Here is a 6,865-nt window from a genome sequence, read left to right as displayed (position 1 = left end):
ACACACACACCTTCCTAAACCTCATTTAACAACTGCAGAGAACACAGTCTGACTGGCACAAGCTACAAGTTCCTCCTCCCGGTTCTAACTGTTGAAGTGGAACGTTCCGGTTCCTTTATGGATCTCATACTAACACACACACACGCACACTCCCACTACTACACTTTGAACCAACCATTGTCCACACACACACACGCACACACACTGCACCCGTGTCAGTCCTCTCACGGGAGTGAAGCCAGTAAGCCTATAGTCTGTTTTGGGAATTCCATCTCGATCCCTTTACTACAAAAACACAATTCCCAGAATGAAAATGACCTAGACTTTCTATTTATGCTTCTATGGACCTTCTATTTTTAGCATGGTGGGGAAGACGTGAGGGATAGAGACAGAGAGGAGAGACAGAGAGGGAAGAGAGAGGGGAGAGAGGAGATAGAGAGAGAGAGAGAGAGAGAGAGAGAGAAGGGAGAGAGAGAGGAAAGAGGGGAGAGACAGAGAGAGAGAGAGAGAGAGAGAGAGAGAGAGAGAGAGAGAGAGAGAGAGAGAGAGAGAGAGAGAGAGAGAGAGAGAGAGAGGAGAGAGAAGAGAGAGAGAGAGGGGAGAGGGAGAGATAGAGAGAGAGAGGGAAGAGAGAGAGAGAAGGGAGAGAGAGAGGAAAGAGGGGAGAGACAGAGAGAGAGAGAGAGAGAGAGAGAGAGAGAGAGAGAGGAGAGAGAAGAGAGAGAGAGAGGGGAGAGGGAGAGATAGAGAGAGAGAGGGAAGAGAGAGAGAGAACTGGATGAGTGTAAGGAAGTGTTGTCTGACTAAACGTTCAGGAGCTGAACCAGGATCGTTTACGCCGGCACAGAGGGGGGGTGGGGGGGGGGGGGGGGGGGGGACAAGCTGGCGGCCCGCGGGGAGCTTCCTGTTTCTGGGAAACCAAGAGGAGTACGTCACACCCCCATCAGTGTTGGGAAAATACCCAGGGTGACCCCCCCCCCCCCCCCCCCGGGGGGGGAGGGCAAACAAGCAAACAAGGACAGATTGACGGAGGGAGATGGGGAGAGAGGCGAAGGGAGGAGGAGGGGGAATGGAGAAAAAAAGCAGGCCACAGCAGTCACACAGGACTCCATTGTGTTTCAGGGGTGCTGTGTTATCGATACCATCTGGATTAGTGAGGACGGACGCACACCGTGTGTCAGTCACACGTGTGTGTCTCTCTCACACACACTCTCTTACACACACACACTCTCTTACACACACACACACACACACACACTCTCTCACACACACACTCTCTCACAGACACACCTATGGCGTCATATCCCATCCCATCACAAGATCCCTGCCCTTTCCAGGACCACACACACACACACCAGCCGACCCAGGAGGTGAAAGTGACTGTTTCCAAACTCGGCCACATCAGTGTGTGTCACACCCCCAGGTTACTATGGTTCACATGCTAGGCATGCTGGGAAATGTCCCTGGTGGCGCGAGCTGACCTGAGATGGACCCGACCTCTGGCCCGAGGATGGAATCCAGGAAGTGCAGGTGCCTGACGGGAAGCTAACGTCACGCCTGTGTCTGGGATTTGTAGTCCTCAAGGAATCTGGTCTAACTGTTGCAGAAGCCCTTGGCACCAGCTTGAGAGGTGCGGTACAGTTTGTCCAGCACACTCTGAGCTGGTGAGAGAGTGTGTGTGTGTGGGCGGGAGAGAGAGAGAGAGAGAGAGGGAGGGAGGGAGGGAGGGAGGGAGGGAGGGAGGGAGGGAGGGGAGGGAGGGAGGGAGGGAGGGGAGGGAGGGAGAGAGAGAGAGGGAGGGAGGGAGGGAGGGAGGGAGGGAGGGAGGGAGGGAGGGAGGGAGGGAGGGAGGGAGGGAGGGAGGGAGGGAGGGAGGGAGGGAGGGAAAGAGAGAGATTCTGATCTTTCTCTGAGGAGAGTGCGGTACAGAATGTTCCCGTGCCTTCTTGCTCTCCTCCCTCCATCGAAACAAAACTGTTAGAATAAAACAATTGAATGAGAAAGGGATTGCCCTGACAATAACTCAAGGTTGGTGTGTTTCGTGACTGAAAGGCTGGTTACCTCTAATGACCGACACAGTGTCAGTACACAGAACATTCGGCAGGTACTCAACCTTCAGTGATGGTCAACGATCCTGCAGGAGATTAGCATTAAAATTATCTGTTAGACTCTTGAATGTGTCGTTGATTGTGTGTGTATGTGTGTGTGTGTGTGTGGGGGGGGGGGGGTTGTGTGTTTGTACGTGATTGAGTGTGTGCGTGTGCACCTGTGCATGTGTGTGTGTGTGTGTGTGTGTGTGTGTGTGTGTGTGTGTGTGTGTGTGTGTGTGAGGAATGAAAGGGGCAATCACATGTCCAGTTGCTGGTTGGGATGATTACAAATAGCAACATGACTCATGATTGGATGATTGTGTTGGTGAAAAACGGTCTTCTTTTCTATGTTTTCTGTTGTTAAAACCTGCTGGATAAGGAAGTAAGAGAAAAAGGGGAGAGAGAGAGAGAGAGAGAGAGGGTGGGGGGGGGGGTCAAACCAAACAGCACAGAGGAAGACATCTTGACAGAGATGTCAGCGTCCTAAAGACCTCCAGCCAGCAGCTTCAATACATCTCTACAAACAATCCAGCAAGAAGGCCAGACAGCCAGCCAGTGTGCTGCAGAGTTGTGAGTTTCTGGGGAGAGAGGGGAGAGAGTGGGGCCAGAAGAAGGGGGAGATAAAAGGAGAGAGGAGTAAAGAAAGGGGGGGAGGAGAAGAGGCGGAGGGTCGGTGAAGAGGCGGGGTAGAGAGGGAGGAAAGGGGAGATTAAAGGGCGAGAGAGGGCAATCTCAGCGAACAATCATTTAGCTCTCTGACATTTACAAATCTCTGGACGGAACCAGCGGTTTGAACGTTTCTCCCAGAACCTCAGCGACCTACCACCGAGACAGAACCAGGCAAGGGGGTTCCCAACGACACAGAAACGTCTCAGAACCACAGTCTGTCAGACAGGTTGACAGAACTGGGTCAATTGCCACTTGCAGACACCTGGGTGCTCTCGATTTGGTTCACACGGTCCTGAATGTACAAGTAAACAGTCCTAGACATACAAGCTTCGGATGGAAAACAAACGCACCTCAAGTGTAGTGTTGTCACATACTGTTTAATGTGTTTGGGCTGGATGTGTTCAGTTCTCTTGTGCTGTTTCAGTGTTTAATCATCTATCACCAGCATGTCTGCATGACTGACTGGTCCCGTCTCTCCTGTTGTCGCAACACACGCTGAGGGGAACGGGGGAGAGAGACAGAGAGAGAGAGAGAGAGAGACAGAGAGAGAGCAATGAGAGGAAGCAGACAGACTTCCAGAGAGAGAAGAGAGAGAGTGAAAGAGAGAGAAAGTGAAAGAGAGAGAACGAGAGAGCAGAGAGAGAAAGACTGGTAAAAACTGCTTTTATGTAATATCTATGATAATCCTTCTGAGTGTTGTCATAGCAATCAGATACTGGCCTGTCAAAATTGTCTTTTCCATCCTGCTCGCGGCTGTGAGGATTTCTCAAGAGAGGAGGTCACGCTGCCTCTGTATCGCAGCTAAATCCCTCATCCACATTCAGAGCCTCTCCCCTTCTCTCGCGAGCGAGCTCGCCTTCGCTGGGGGTGTGGAAACACAACACTCGACCGTGTTTCAGAACACTCACCGAAGCATTCTCCAAGCCTTTCGCGGCAACTGGGTCGTGAGTTTTCACGTCTACCACCGATGCATGTTATGGAAGGAGTTTCACATCTCACCTGTAGCTATGTGCGATTCCGTGTCTGGAACACGGAGTGCACAGAAAGTGCTCTGTTGTTCTGTTCTAGAGCACAGAACGATTGAATGCTTTGCTTCTATTATGGAACACAGACGACCAGAATGCTCAGGTTTTTTTTGTAAACAATTCTGTTCAGGAGCACAGAACAGCAACATGCAGGGTTACTCCTCCGCGTGGCTGGTCGCGCTGTGGCAGAGTGGGCGCTGATGGGAACGTAGGGTGTTTCCTGGGTAACAGACGATATGTCTGGCACGTCCCTCAGAGCAGAGAGCTGTGGGGCCGGAGGAGAAACACACACATGCCTGTACACACACACACACACACCTGCCTGTACACACACACACCCACACACACCTGCCTGTACACACACACACACATGCCTGTACACACACACACCCACCTGCCTGTACACACAACACACACACACATGCCTGTACACACACACACACTTGGACACACACCCCTGTACACGCACACACATGTAGACACACACATCTGTACAACACACACACACATGTATCTGGACACATACACACGCCTGAACACACACACCACAACAGACCCCCCCCACACACACACACACACACACACTGACAGCATGCTGGGTGATAATAATCCGTCTCCAGACTCTAGGGCTCCAGAGGTCTTGAATGACCTTCTGTATTCAATAAAGCCAATGTATAATTGATTATACTCAGAAGTAGGTGCTACCTTAAACACCTGTCTAACTACACAGAGAGAGAGACATTGAGAGAGACAGAGAGAGAGACAGAGAGAGAGACAGGGAGAGAGAGACATCGAGACAGAGAGCGAGACAGAGAGAGAGACATAGAGACAGAAAGAGAGACAGGGAGAGAGAGACAGGGAGAGAGAGAGACAGAGACATAGAGACAGACAGAGAGAGACAGAGACATAAGAGACAGAAAGAGAGACAGAGAGGACAGAGACATAGAGACAGAGAGAGAGACAGAGAGAGAGACAGAGACATAGAGAGAGACAGAGAGACAGAGACATAGAGAGAGACAGAGAGAGACAGAGAGAGAGAGACATAGAGAGAGACAGAGAGAGAGAGACAGAGACAGAAAGAAAGAGGGTGATTTTCATGGCCCATGTAATTACAGTCCAACCGCTCCCCAACGTCATAGTGACATCATACCCCCAGGACATCATTGGCCCCTGCTCTGCCCGCCAGAGGCCTTGTCGGCCCCCCCTGTGAGAGGGGGGGGCCGACAACCCAAGCAGGGGCCAAATAGAGATGGGTGTTTGGAACAAACGCATCTTATAGCAGGGCGGTGAGGATAAGGGCCTCAGTGTGGAAGTGAAGGGCTGGCTACCATGACAGCTGGAGGGGGAGGGGGGGGAGGGCTTCTGGAGATCAAATGTTTGAAAGCCAAGCGGGTGAAGAGGGGGGTTGTAGTGGTGTGTGTGTGTGTGTGTGTGAGAGAGAGAGAGGGAGAGAGAGAGACTGAAGGTTTTATCTGATTCAGAGATGACTTGCTAAGGTTCTGGTCCTGGGGGCGTTTGGACGTGAATTGTGTGGTCGATCACTCAATCGAACCCTCCCAAGTGTTATTAGAGACAGCAGTGTTGTACAAGTGTCCATCTTTCGCACAAGCATAGGCCCACACACACACTCTCTCTCTCTCTCTCTCTCTCTCTCTCTCTCTCTCTCTCTCTCTCTCTCTCTCTCTCACTCTCTCACACACACACACACACATAAACAATGGCTGTACTGTCAGTAAACGATGTGGCTCAGTCTCGGCCAGGACAGTCAAGTCCCCCTGTAGGACGACGCTTCATCACACACTTGGGAGGAACTTCAGAAACCTAATACACCCTTTGATGACGTTTCAACAAACCGTTTTAACTTGATTATGCTAATGAGGAGACTGCTGCCGTAACTTGATCAAAAATATGGAGGGGAATGTTTCTGTTAAGGAATGTCTGCTGGTTAAGGAATTCGTCAAGACAATTTGGATGTGGAATTGTTCTCCTGAAAATTACGTGACTCTGAAATATGTATGTTGTGCGCAGACGTTTTTTGAGGTCTCATTACGTTAATAGGGCTTTAATATTTAACGTGTTGGTTCTGCAGAGTCGTAAACGGTCATGCGATAGAGCCTGTTACCTTATCTTTCGCTTACACTGGGACATTGACACAATATGCTAAGAATCCTCCGGTTGCCAATCTAATAGGACACAGTGAAGTTCACAGAAATACCGCAGAACATTACAATGAAAGACTTACAAGTTAGGCTACTAATAAGACAAAAGGGAAGATACAACATTTTTCCATAGCTATTCCGACTCACAAGCGCATGGTCACAATCTGACATTTACACAGTTGGTCGTGCGTCCTTGGAAAAACCCCATGTATCAAATTGTATGAAGTAAACACAACAAATATCACGAGTGATGAGAGAGCGAGAGGGGGAGATTGACTGAATTTCACGGATAAGGGAGGAGCCAGGTTACCAAGGTGAATACCGTTTATGCTTCGTATAGCCTGTTTCTCATTTCCACGGCACGACTGACGGTCGATCGTGAGCCAAACGAACATCGCTCGTGAAAGCAATACCGACCACGGACCTGAGAATACGAGAAACTTAGCAAATAATTACAGCAACAACGATGGATGGGAAAATAAGCAAAAGCACAGACATAACTGCACAGTCAACATGACTCAATAACGGGCACCAGATTCCCGAGCGCGCTCATTGTAACGGAGCGGAGTGACTGATCCAATCTTTCTGACACACGTTCGATCCGCGACAGTGGGGCGCGTGGGGACGGAGACACAGAAACGGTAAGCCAATTAAACAATTGTTTTGATTTCATTGTCAGTTTTCGTTGCCCCGGGAATAAAAATGCAGTAGTGCGCCGCAATTGCAAGATTATATTAATTGATTTACACTACATCAGACATCACTTTACAATAGCCTACTTGAGGCACGATTGTTCAATAAACTGTTGAGCTATTGATTTATAAAAACTCAAATGCGAGTCAAGATATCCACGGACGTGGATTGTGCAGATGGCTACATGCAATAGGTACCTGTGCCACAGGTGGGTGTTATTTTGGCTTTC

The sequence above is a fragment of the Osmerus mordax genome, chromosome 25 (assembly GCF_038355195.1).
Source record: "Osmerus mordax isolate fOsmMor3 chromosome 25, fOsmMor3.pri, whole genome shotgun sequence".
NCBI classification, from domain to species: Eukaryota; Metazoa; Chordata; class Actinopteri; order Osmeriformes; family Osmeridae; genus Osmerus; species Osmerus mordax.
The sequence above is the reverse complement of the archived record's forward strand: the minus strand, read 5'-3'. Positions refer to the sequence as shown.